This window comes from Pararge aegeria, chromosome 1 (assembly GCF_905163445.1).
Source record: "Pararge aegeria chromosome 1, ilParAegt1.1, whole genome shotgun sequence".
NCBI lineage: Eukaryota > Metazoa > Arthropoda > Insecta > Lepidoptera > Nymphalidae > Pararge > Pararge aegeria.
In genome coordinates, this window is record NC_053180.1 from 16,203,252 (window position 1) to 16,218,063 (window position 14,812).

The window sequence follows — 14,812 nt, forward strand, 5'->3', positions numbered from 1 at the left end:
CCCCTTTGAATTGCTAGACTTAGCAGTTGAGCTAAATAAGCGCCAGCTCTTGGTCCAACTTATGTATATATTACACAGCACATCAGGGAATCTCCAAAATTACCACATATCTTACTTATCTCTCATATCTTTAATTAATAACGCATTGTACGTCGAAAATAATTTAAGAGTAATAGTAATTTTTAGGCATAGCTGGATCAACACAAAAAAGTATTTTTGTTTTCAAGATATTTTCACGTATAACATTTGGATACGCAGAACTAGTTTCTCTTAGCTTACGAGCAATAATAGCAGGTGAATATTTTTCTTTGTGTATAACTTCTGGCGAGTGAAATGAGCTGAGCCTGCAACCGATAGATAATAACTCATCAATAGTTGGCTCGCAAACTAAGGGGTAAACAAATAAATCGAATCGCAAGGGATTATATACGTACCCTTAATTATGAGAGGTAAACTTGTTATTTTTTGAAGTTAAACTTCTTTTGGCGCGTTAGGGAAAAAAGGTGAGAGTAATTTTTTACGATGTGCGCGCACTCCGTCACAAAATACCGACACCATGAAGCTATAGTAAACATTTTAGTTTTTCCAAAAAAGGTTTGACAGTTAACTTTCAATAATTCAAGCAATTACTTTTTTCTATTGTTAGTGTTTTTTTCTACAACCGTAGAATAAGCCGAAAGATAAAATGTTTGAAAAGATTTTTATCTTGTTACGCCAAAGAAGTAAAACTTCTAATGCGTGTACATAAGTACACACACGTTTTGTTTTCGATAAAAATAGGAAATGGTTTATGGTACACTTTTGTCAAATTATTTATTAGATTCAAGTGCATCACAATAATCGGATTTTAAAAATGGAACAAGTGCTTTTTTCTCCAATAGAAACCAAACTGTACAAATACGCGTTATGAATTATTCAAAAGTCACGAGCAATAAGGTTGGTAAATATTTTGCCATTGTGTGTAACTTTCGGTGAGTGAAATGAGCTGAGTCTGCGACCGAGTGATAATAATCATCAATTGTTTACTCGCTCGCTGGAAATACATAAATATATCAGATGATTACGAGGGATAAAATTGTAATGTTTTAGAAAAATATTCAACTAGTTTTCTTCATCAAATTGTTCAAGGCCCTAGTCGATCATAATAATAGGATTTTATAACAAATTGATACCAAATTTTTGGCGCTTACTAACTAGGCCGGCCGTTGTCTTCTTAGTAACTAGGCCGGTTCCTAAACATATAAATCAATCAACAGTGTATTTCTAGGAAGGAAATTATATTTTATATATAAAAATCAAACTGTACAAAACCGTGTTATAAATTATTCAAAACTTAGTTGAAATATTAGCAAGCGTGAGTATATTTTTTTTGTATTCGCTTCGTGGCAAATGTAATGAGTTGAGTCCGTGAACGAGTGATAACAGCTCATCAATTATTTTCTCACTTACTGGGGTACATATGAATCCAATAGCAATACAAAAGGATGATGATATGTTTTAATAAAAATATAAAATGGTTCATATATATTTATCGCATCGTTCAATAGGTCCAAGTCGGTCACAACATTTACGGATTTAGAAAATGCAACAACCACACTTTTAAAGCAAGAGAAATGTGTACAAATCATCATTATGAATTATTCACAACTCACGAGCAATAATAGCAGGTGAATATTTTCCTTTTGTGCTCAACTCTCGGCGAGTGAAATGAGCTGAGCCTGCGAACGAGTGATAATAACTCATCAATTGTTTCCTCGCCAGCTGGTGGGTTAAACCTATAAATCCGTTGTCGATTTTTTTAAGCTTCATACGTTCGCCTGAGGATTATCTGAGTGAGTGCAGGAATTTATATATTTCGATTCAGTAAATCCTTTTTTTATTTCATAACAAATGAACGTTTGATTTTATTTTCGATAAGATAACAAGATACTGCCTTAACAACGATTAATTATTTAACGTCCCCCTTTCACAAACAAGCGATCCATCGCTTCAAACTTTCCTCCACACATGGTATCGATCGCTAAGGCTCGTTTGTATCAGGACATAGCATCACAATAAAGTCGTGCAAGTAGAATGCCCCAGTCAGTAAGTTACATAAATAGTAAGTTATTCAAGTTTCACCTGATTTAAAAAAGGGTTGTAATGATATATTGGCCACGCGCGGATACCCTACACCCATTCCGTACGTACCTACGTAACATATTTTTTTATTACCACCTAAGCAATGCGATCAAATGACATGATTTAAAGGACAAATGTGTATTAAAATAAGATTGCCATGATAGTAATTAATATTAGCTTATAATAATAAGCTTTAAAATAACTATTGGAAATAAACTTTTAATTTATTTATTTCGACATACAATGCGTTATTTTGGCGTATTTGTATAAAAGTGTGCCAGTTTTTTTATAATCTCTTACTTTTCTAAACTAGATGTCGAGATATTAATATTGAGAGCAAAAATCTTGTGATTAGTCCCATGCAGGACGCAAGTTAGAACGCCAAGGAAGCAGGTTAGATGCGGATGCCCTCGCCTCGTTTTAACAAAAATCAAATGGCTGGCGCGTCCCGAAACCGTGCCCGCTGCGTACCGCTTTGGCGCCGACGAACGCAGACGTCTTGACCATATATTATGAAATAAGCACTTATAACCTCCATGTTTGCAACTTCAATCATAATCTTTATTTTTTTTACACCTTTGCACTTTTCTAGATCTATATTTACTATGGTAGTTTAGTATACTTACTATAACTTAAACTTAATTGGTTGTTTATAAAAAAAAACTTTATTACTCTTATGTGTTAAAGTGCTGTTTGTTTCCGTGGAAAAGCTAATAAATAAAATAAGTAAAATTGAAGACAGGCATATTCCATATATCTCAGAATTAAACCGTGTGATGTCTAAGTGATAAACATACTAATTGATATAAACCAAATACCATCCAAAGCCTCTTATATTATGATCCGGTTAAGCCTGATAACATTACAGTTACGTTAATAATCCGCGTAATCCGGCAAATTGCTTAATTGTAAGGATTTCTCATGAATAAGAAATTGGTGTAATATGAAGCATAATACTAGGTTATAACTTCTAGGTTAGAATAATGATTACCGTGTTCGACTACAGATCTCGAGTTCTGACTACATGTTCGATTCCCCGGGGTCACGTGGGATTTTTGACTCCAGTGCACACGACTCTACTTTATTTTCTCTCTTCTAGTTCTATGGGATGGTCACTCCGATACGACCTGAAAGAGATGGGCGTGCTCTCTGATGCACGGGGAAAAATAACCACCAACCTAAAAACTCCCGGTTGGTATTAAGAATTTCTTTGGTAGAAAAACCGTACTAGCGAAATATTTTGAGTACTCAAACATGAATTATTATTAAAACCCACCAACCTTAATAAGGACCAGTGAAATTCATCATACACCAACAGCCTGCATGGCACAGGCGTCGTCTTTCATAGGATAGACGGTTCTAGAGCATAAACCCACCATGCTGCTACAATGAAATTACATTAGTTATTCCATTTAAGTACTTACGTAATACGTACGTAGTACGTAGTGGAAATAAGAATACATTTTAAGAATTTTGAGATTTAAAATATTTTATTTGAATTACGGTATGAGTAATAATAAACTTGGTGTAACGTCGGAACAGTTGTGCAGCGTTCGCCCTGTATTTGCAATCATCGTTATCTACCCGAACAAATAACCGGCCCACTTTAGGGCATGGATCTCCTCTCGGAATTCGAAGTTCGTATTCCACCGGCTAAATGCGGATTAGTTATGGAATTCACATGCTCGTGAGAACAGTGTGGCATGCAGGTTTCCATACGATCTTTCCTTCGCCGTTATAGAAAGTGTTATTTAATTCATCATCGTCATCATATCAACCCATTGCCGGCCAACTACAGCGCACGGGTCCCACAGTAAGAAGGGGGTTAGAACATTATGGAGAACTCTCAGGCATGCAGGTTTTCTCACGATGTTTTCCTTCACCGTTGAAGCAATTGATATTTTAATTACTTAAAACGCAAGTAACTTAGAAAAGTTCTGGGATTCGAAATCGGCACTTTGAAATTGAAACCCAATTTCGACCACTGGGCTATCACACCTATTTTATTGCTTAAAACAAAGTCTGAAAAGTTAAGAGGTGCGTGCCGGGGGTCGAACTCGGTCATCCCAAAAAATAAGTTCTAAACATCGGCTAATGTGCAATAATGTATTCTAAAATAAAAAAAAAGTTTGTAAAACATTGCTTTGAATTTTTTGTTTTAATAAATTTAGAAGTTGCTAGCGTTATCGTGGCACCATTAACACCTGTTCGTTTCGTTGGTAATGTCGTGGTACCAACGTTGGTGGGTAACTGTACTTGGCTGTTATACGTTATAAAATATTGTTAGTTTGATAAGTGAATAAATAAATTTATATATGCTACGACAATACACCTATCTATCTAGTCCCAAAGTAAGCGTAGCTTGTGTTATGGGTACTAAGATAACTGATGAATATTTTTATGAATATAATACACGTAGATACTTTTAATATACAGATAAACACCCAGACACTAAAAAACATTCATGTTCATCACACAAACATTTTTCCAGTTGTGGGTATCGAACCCACGGCCTTGGAAGCGGAAAGCACGGCCACTGCCCACTGCGCCAACCAGCTGTTAGGCGTAGAGTTAATGTTTAAAGCTTTTACAATATTACATGGTAGTTTATAATTTGACTGAACAAGTATTTGAATGCATTGTAAGTGTCATTTCTTGGAAGAAACTGACACAGTACCTACAGCTTTGTTTTTTTTCTTTCACTCCACTACCCTTGACTGCAATCTCACCTGGTGGTAAGTGATGATGCAGTTTGAGATGGTAGCGGGCTAACCTGTTAGGAACTATGGTAGTCATACCCCTAATCGATTTCTACGCGAAATCGCACCGGAACACTAAATCGCTTAGCGGCACGTCTTTGGCGGTAGGGTGGAAAGCCAATCCACGGCCAAAGCCCACCAGACCAGACCAGAGAAAATTTAGAAATTATAAATTCCCAAATTGCCCCTGCCGGGAATCGAACCCGGAACCTTCCACTTTAATTCACAGCGCTCGCAATTGCGCCTAGGAGGTTGTCAAAAAAAACAGCTGGCGTGAGTGTTTAGGTATTAAAATAGTATATTGTGCAACTAGTGCGACAAGTTGTCGATTGCCCACGAAAGCGAAGTTGAACGCACGAGAGAAGCGAGTGCGGTCATTCGCTTGAGTGGGTAATCGATGTCGCACTTGTTGCACATACTATTTTGTATTACTCATGCGGGGAAAGTTTTTAAACTAATTTTAATTTAATTACAATTTTATTTATTAAATTAAACTGTCAGACTCGTCAACCTCAATTTGCGTGTGCCAAGAATAATTTGAGTGTGAAATTTAGAAATGGGCAAACGGTTCTTTTTCAACCGCAACAGCGAGCGTCAAGATACTACTTTCCCCGCATGACTAATACAATAAAAGTTTGTACAACATTGCTTAAAAATTTTTCTCCTAATAAATTCAGAAGTTGCAGCATAATATTACCCTCGGTCTTATTTTCCGTAACCCTGACGCTTAAAGCATTTAAGCGCCGGCGTTTCCCCGTGGCACCCAAAATTTATTATTGTTTGTCCACTGCCCCCGTCAAGGGGAACCTTACCAAATTTTGTTTTAAGCTTGGATTGATAACAATTTTTTTCAGTGTCTGGGTGTTTATCTGTGTATTATAAGTATTTATGTGTATTAAATTCATAAAAAAATATTCATCAGCTATCTTAGTACCCATAACACAAGCTACGCTTACTTTGGGGCTAGATGGCGATGTGTGTATTGTCGTAGTATATTTATATTAATTTATTTTTACCATGCTTTCTATTACAATGCTTTGTGTTGGTTTTACATTGCTTATTTCATATTTAGTAGTAATAGAGCTTTTTTCGACAGAGCTCGTCCGGGGAAGTACTACCACCGCGCTTATTTCTGCCGCTAAGCAGCATTGCCGGTGTAATTACACAACAGGCATATAAGACTTCACCTTATCTACGCATCAGGTTCAGACATAGGGCAACTCTCTACAGGATGTGTTTCTTGCTGGGCCAGCATGGTGGACTACGTCAGTAACCCCTTCTCTATATGGAAGGAGACCCGAGCTCTGTTCATATCAACCAATTACCAGCCCATTGGCCGGAGAGGATATTAATAGCACAATAGTATCCATATCGTAATAAAAGTTATAAATTAACGTGAAAAAATGTAATAATACTGATATCAAGTACCAAGGTACGAGAAAAACATATTGGGTTAGCAAATGATTTCTAAAAACTTCCCCTTCGAATTTCGAACGCTGAATAAATTTCACAAATACTTGTTTCGAAGGTCAGTATTATGAGAACTCTGTAAATATTGTGCTCGTCATCTGATTTGAGTTATAAAGTAGTATATATATAAGAATCTTATATTGGGTTCGAATCTCGGATCGAGTTAAAAATCGTGAGGCATTAGGTTTTTCCGACAAGAAATTCTCAATACAAAGTACGGCAATATCTCGATTCGGAGAGCACATTAAACCGTCCTGGTTATTATCACAAAAGCATGTGGTAATAATCGTTAAATCCCATCGACTCACATCAGAGCATCAGAGTGGGTCAGTGCTGTAATTCCGTCTCTCCTATATAAAGGGGATGAAGTGGGACATACCTACATAGATATATGATCATGAAATAGTAGACATTGGATAAATAATAAATTAACTGTCTCATCCTTGTAAGACAAAAAAAAACTACAAACAAACAATAATATCAAACAAGGTTACAAATTAGGTCAGACTGAAAATAAATTTGAGTGCCTTGTCACAACTCTGTCGTAGTCGCTAATATTTGTAAGCCTATGGAACCTTATTTCCTTTTAAAATAAAGACGGTTTTCCTAAAACGTTATTGAAGTTTATGTCTTATCTTTTTGTTATTTTTCCTTAAAACACCCTTAGTGGAAACTAAAAGGCACGTACCCAATGTTTGTACACGTATTGTGTAGTTTTTCTTCACATAAAATTCCTGAGCATTTTTCGTTGGAAAGTTATTTTGACACAATTGTAAAATGTTTTCATTTTGAATGAGCAGCCGTCGGTGAAGGAATCTAAAGGATTTATATACAAAGGTTTCAATTTGAAGTTTAAATTCTTGGCACTCTTTGAAGTTGTGTTCGTTTGTCAGGTTTTGAGTTGCTGCGAAATATTATATTTCTACTTTTATTTCGGTTGAACGCCAATGTAAACGACGGGTTAAATTAAATTAATGAGACGCCCAGTGAATACCTTTTACCCCTGTTCGTTTCGTTGGTCACGTCGTTGTACCAACGTTAGTTGGTAACTGTACTTGTCTGTTATACGTTATAAAATATTGTTATAACTGCAGAGTTAATGTTAAGATATGCGATTTTAAAATTTGATTACTTAGATACTGCGTGCTTATTTATATTTTGACTGAACAAGTATATGAATGACATATACACACATACACTGGTCAAGTATATGTCAACAAATGACACTAACAATGGTTAGTGACATCTCTTAGAAGAAACTGACACAGTATAACTGGCGGAAGTTGGCGTTTACTATTTCAAACAAAATCCAACGTGTTTAGCAGGCCCACGGCCGTTAACCTAAACTCGTTAACCTTAAGTGCCGCCATGGAAAATACCTGGATCATTTGGGTAAAGAGCCAGAACATAACTTATAGGAACATATATAAAACTACAGAGTTTTAATGTTACCACAAATTAAAAACGATTATGTACAAATAGTACTCTGTGGTAATGTACAGGATGCAAGAAATATACAAGTTATCATGACACATGATAGTGTGTCAGCCAAGTTAAGATATATTTGACAAGTTTCATCGATATCAGTGTTGCGTTTGAGCCAAAACAGAACCAAAAAATTAACTAAAAATAAGACTTTCACTTTTATAATATTAGTACCGAAGTATCGATTCACTTAAATGGAAAACGTAAATCTAATTCAAATCTGGTGCAACTCTGAAAAGCTCTGCGGGTCTCATTAGTTTAAATTGTAAATACATTTTATAGATACACATATTATACCTACAAATCCGTCTGTTTTGTATCCTTGCGAATTCTTTAGTAGGTACCAACTAAAATCTTTACTAGCTACAAAGAAACAAGAAGAATAAAATGTTGTTCTACATTAGCAACAATTCTAAACACCATCCAACTGTAGCGTAATAGCTAGAAAATACACACAGCGGTTTTGTCTGGCCAGCAAAATACATCATATAATAATTAAATTTAAATAAAATTAAATATAAAAGATAACTTCAAACCGATTAGGGTGTGTGTTTAAGATAACTACAAGTCCTAACCAATATTTCATAGTATTGAAGGCCATTATAGATTCTTTACATTATACTACTTATCGTCATTATTTACATTATGCAACTCCAAGTCGAGAAAAACAGCGGCACGGCCGTAACACCCGTTTCTTTAAGCAATTCAGGTCATTTTTGACCCCCTATAACTTCGTTGTGGATTAAACTAAAATCCTAGAATCTACAAGGAACCAAGCAGGCACATTTCATTCAAATAGTACCGTTAGTTCCTGGTGCAAGTGCTAGTCACATCAGGCGATACGTCAGAATATTATCTGAGGTGACTACCACTTACGCTGGAAGGGTTAAAATTTCTTAATTTTATATCTCACAGGACAGCGACAGCTAGTTAGTTTAGGTTAAAACATGAATCGTTGGATATAATAAAGATCAGTGAGACACTGTGTTAAATTTGCCAGCTCAGCGCTTGCAGCTGCAACCAAAGGGTTATTTCTCAAACGCCTCGCGCCAGCCTCATAATAGCGAATCATTTATATCCATGATCACAGAGTTGTCATTTGCTACTTACTTTTTGTTTTAATGTCAAATCACATAAAACTGGGTAATCTAATATAAAATCAAATCTAAATAATTAAGATAGCTGCTGCCCGTGACTCCACGCCTCGTTCAGGATTCCTTTATATTCCCGGGTTTTTATTATGTATCCTATAGCTATCTCCAGGATCCATACTATTACTACGCAAATTTTGACAATGAATAAGCTAGGGAGTCAAGCCATGTGTTGTTATCCAATTTGCTGTCTGATGACGATGAAGATGTAATAAGATTTATTCAAAATCGATTAACAATTTAAACGTGTATCTTTGGTTTTAAATCAGCAAAGCTATGATTATATGATTCCAAATGGTTATAAGAATCCCACTTCTGATTTTTTTTTATCAAATAAGCACACAACACACTGATAATGTTATATAGATGGATAATATGAATATTGTTTCATATTTTGTCAGCAATTCTAGGGTCACGCTCGTAAATCCGTTTTAACACGGAAAATGGCACGTTCCTGGCATATACACGGAATATAAAAAATTTCATTGGTTGCACAGCCGGAGCAAATAAAATTTAAAATTATTTGATGATATACATCATATTATATGGAAGTGTGTTAATCCACACTAGTCCGCACTATACATAGTGACATACTAATATATAAATGCTAAAGTGTGCGTTTTTTTCGTTTTTAAATAACTCACCGTTGAACCGATCTTGACATACTATATATATATATATATATATATAGCTTGCATCCTGGAGATGGGTATATATTAATCCTGGAAAAGCTGCAAAAAAGTTACCCGCAAGATTTAAAAGTAAAGTTTTCAAGCTTAACTTATCTTGCACAGAAATAGTTTGCATCTTTAAAATGGCCATAGAATACATTTTATCCCGAAAAAACAAAATGGTCCTGCGGGATTATTAAAAATGCAAAATAAACCCGTACGAAGCCACGTGCGGTTAGTCCTTGACTACAATTTCACCAGTTGGTATGAGAACATGTAGTCTGAGTTAGTAACGGGCAAACCTGTTAGGAGTATGGCACTTATAGTAAACTCATTTTCTCGGTTTTTACACGATATAGTACTGGAATGGTAAATCGCTTTGTGCCACCTCTTGGTCGTTGGGGTGGTAAATAGCCACAGCCGAAGCTTCCCGCCAGACAAATTACATTTTAATTACAATTTCCGATATTCAAAATTATGTAATAATGAATCGGCGAAAAATTAAAGCCCGTTTTGACTAAACCTAGGAATCGCCTAAATCGAATGCCCTATAATTTAGGCGATATCTATAGAAAAAAAACGTTTCACCACATTGGTTAACAAATCCTTGTAGCTTTTACTTGAATAGCAACTAAATTACATTATAAATACTACTATTCGAAATTGAATGTTAAACCATGCCAATTTTAAAAAGGCTTGTTGATATATATTAAAAAAAAAAGACCTTTTCTCATTCTTTTTGATGTTTATTTTTTTTCCAACAATATATTTCGTTGACACTTTTATAGTGATGATGAGTTTAGAAGGCAGTTGATAAGCTCTATTTTGAGCCTCTGACACAAAATTTGCTCATAATTGTTTTTATATAGGTACTTTAAAAGAGGCATCCACTAGCGAACTAGTGAAGTTGCGAAGTAGCGAATATAGCGAAGTTGTTTACATCGCAAGTTTGATCCCAACGATTAAATAATTCACAACACAGGTCCCCCATACATAAGGTAGTGCTCAAGCGTTTATTTCCCATCTGCTTAATTTATGACGAAAGTCTTTGCATAGGTTAGTTACCTACATGCTTAATTTTATAGTTTTACAAGTTCTTTACAGTTTTAAAACTCCTTCCAATGTTTTACACTATTCATAACTGTAGCCGTAGTACAAGATTTGCTTACTGGCAATCGCGGAGTCGTTATCGAGTATGGAAATTCTTGAACATAGGTGTAAAGTGGATTTTATTTGTATATTGTTAAAGCTCAAATTTGCTTACAATTCATTAGCTCGGGTGTTTGACAGAACGTTTGTAGAATAAAAATCAGAAGTACCGGTTTTACGAGTCTATCAAGCGTGAAATTAGGTTCATTTTACTTTGACCATATAGAGTTTAATCTTCGTATACGACTCCTAAATAACGAACGAGCAGATCTTGTACTTAGGCTACTGTTTTTTTTTACCTACCTACGTTGATTAATTGCCCCTGAGAGCAGCTTCAAATCGGTAGACCAGATCATTAGCTACTAATTCGATACATAAACCTGCAAGACAGCATTGTTTCAGTGTGGTGATTCTATAAACCTCTCTTCTACTCGAGATGAGGTTTGAGTCCAGCAGAGAGACATTCAGCATACTAATTCTAATGATGATGATTCATTAATTTACTAACTAATTGCCAGGAAATTAATTAGAAAAAAACAATTGAGATCTACTCACCCATTTTTGATCAAACGTATGTCAAATATCTCTCTAAATGTTTTTAAACTTTGCAAAGATTGCTGAAACTTATGTAGGTTTGTTTTAAGCGTTATTTGCGCTTGAACAAACAAACAGACAAACTAAAACCATTCTGATAGTTTCTACTCGCTTTTTCTTACTAATTCAAGTTACAGTGTTTCATTTCACTATGTTAACAAAAGTATAAAATCTGCTTTTACTAAAGTAAACTAAACTTTAACTTTGTACAAAGTTTGTCGGCAGTGACTTACCCGGGAGTTTCTCCGCGTTGAGTTAACTTCAACAACCCATTGCACCTCCTGCTAAAGATTGTTTTAAAAATCCTTTTATAAGCAGAGTATTTAGATTAAGTTTATAATTTATTATATTGACCTAATAATATTTAATTCCGTTCAGCACAAGGTTGTCCATCAACAAAAAAACAAAAATAGTTTATTGATCAATTGACAGGTTGATTATAGGTAGCGATTGCTTTTACCGCCCATTATAAAAATGATAACCTTAACACCAAAAATAAAGTTTATTTCGAGTCTCTTATACCACACTCCACCCGTATTCCTACCAACCTAGAAATTATTGACAAAACTTATAATAAGCATTTGCTTATTTATACCACAATATTCAAATCAGTTTATAAAATAGCTGACTCTAAATAAGTCGCATTAATGTCTTAATCAACGTTGACCATGTTGACCAAGTCAGGGTGATCAATGATTGTAAAATATATATTATATTGACCTAATAATATTTAATTCCGTTCAGCACAAGGTCGTCCATCAACAAAAAAACAAAAATAGTTTATTGATCAATTGACAGTAATAAATAACAATCGACGTCGCTTGGATCTCTTTGCCATCATCATTTCAACTCAGTACCGGCCACTACAGGATACGAGTCTCCTCCCACAGTGAGAAAAGTGTAGGCCGTAGTCCACCATGCTGGCCCAGTGCGGAATAGTGGATTCCACACGACTTTGAGCACATCAAGGAAAATACAGACATACAGTTCTACTCGCGATATTTTCCTTCACCGTTGAAGCAAGTGAGAGTTTTAAATAAATAAATAAAACACATATCGCCACCTAGCCCTAAAGTAAGCGTAGATTGTGTTATGGGTACTAAGATGACTGATAAATATTTTTATGAATAATATACATAAATAAATAGCAATACATATCCCAGATACTGAAAAACATTCATGCTCATCACACAAACATTTTCCAGTAGTGGGAATTGAACCCACGGCCTTGGACTCAGAAAGCAGGGCCGCTGCAAACTGCGTCAATCGGCCGTTTATTACTTTAAATGCACATAACTTAGTCAAGTTAGAGGTGCATTCGGTGATTCGAACTCGGCCCCCCAAAAGTAAAGCCGAAGTATAACCAAAGGGGCTATCACCGCTTCATCTCGTTGCAAAAATAATCGATCGTCAATCTATGATCACACTGATCAATGAAACGCGGCCTGTAATCGATTTTCTGAGTTTAATAATACCCTAAATACGTCTATATCTATATGCTATCTGTAAATCTAACGGTTTTATAGGTTAATAAAGTTTTATACGTGTATCATAGCAATCGAGAGAATGCAGGCAGCTTCGTATACCACTCCGAAAAATTCAGTAGCAATCGCGTTTCAGGGCCATTTATACTAACCAACTATAACTTACTTAACTTTTGCAAAATATTTGTTGAAAATGTTAAATAAGTTATACTTAAACTTTTGCAGCAAATATTAAATTTTAGAAGATTCGGAAGTTGTCAATGATTTTGGTTGTTGGAGTAGAAATTTTTAGAACCTGCCAACCAGAAACCGTGTACACGACTAATATTGAAGCATCAAAACCCCTCCACCTTAGTACTGTTACTGTTATTTTACCTCTAATGTTCTAAACGTTAACCATAAAATGCGAACATGAGAAAAGTTTGTGAGCTAGCAAAATTCCCCGGGTGTAAAGTCAGACGTGTGCGAGGCATTTTTACTGTTTTGGACACAATGCACTTCATGCAATAATGCCCGAATGAGGGTTCTGTATGTTTTTAATTCTATGGAAACTTTATCCACCGTTATCAAACTTGAACACACATAAAACAAGAGCAGTTCTGTGCTAAGCAATATAACCTTAATATGTTGAGGTAAATCGTAATGATAATATGTAATACCTCAAAACGGCTGCCTCTGTCAACTCAGAATCCGGTTAGGGTTTTACTGATATCCATCCGTTGTCTGGGGTAGGTACTTCGTACAGATGAGTTTGACGTTGGGGTCGGATAAGATGTTATTTCCGTTCGTTTACCGTTTTTAAATTGCGTTTCTATAAAAACAAGCGCGAAGATAAGTAAGATTCTCAATATAAATTTCTCAAATAAAAAATAACTAAACTTGAAGCTAACATGGCTCAAGGAGTAAACGCAAACTAAGGGATTTCGAGCGTAAAATGTAGTAATAAAGGAAAAGACTGAAGGATTGTGAAGATTGTGTGCTTACTTATATATCTTGTTGCTTAAGAATCCTTTTGTGTCTCTTTAAATTCAATATTTCCGTAAAATATTAAACCGGTTAGCATTTATCTTAATAAAGCATGATTCGAGTCGCCATTGAGTTCTGAGAGAATGTCATCTATTGTTTTAAATTATGATAATTGTTATATTGTTATACAATAACTTTAATACTAATTAATTTAGGTTATTTGAGCTCCTGCCCGCTGCTTCGTCTGCGTGGACTTTAGAATTGGGTCTGAAGCTACGCTCGTTAATAATTTTTAATCTTACCACGGGAACTATCTGAGAAATCGGTATGGAAAGTACATGTCCTTTTCCATAGCATAGGTGACATGCATACCAAATTTCAAAGCTTATTCCCTCAAAAACTTTTTTAGGATTCGGAGTAAAGGGTAACCTATATTCTTTTCCATCCGTTTCATTTTGTCATAGGCTACAAGCATGTTAAATTTCATCCAAATCCGTTCAGCCGTTTTGGCGTGATTGAGTAACAAACATCCACACTTTCACGTATTAAAGTAGGATTAAAGTTAGTGACAAATTTTATTGTAAAAGTCTCAATAAAAAAATAAAACTTAATACTAGTCACCTCAGTAGCTATCAACTTGGAGTCAAGAAATTGGCGGTGCCCTAACCCTATGTCTCGGATAAGCTGTACGTTGAGATGTCGGTCTCAGTTATTATGGCAGCAGAGTATAGCAAATTAAGCTTTGAAGTCGCCGTTTCCATTATGATTTGCTCCTTTGGGAGCAGGGTTTTCAGAAGTGGGATACAAAATAGACTAATTATCAATATAAATAAGATCATGATTACCTACTTTTTTGATATCAGCTTCAGTGTTTTAACTCCAGTCGTATTATTTTATGCAGTGGCGTTTATAGCAGAATGTCGTTAAAATCTTCAATTTTACGAGCCAATTCATATTTTGAA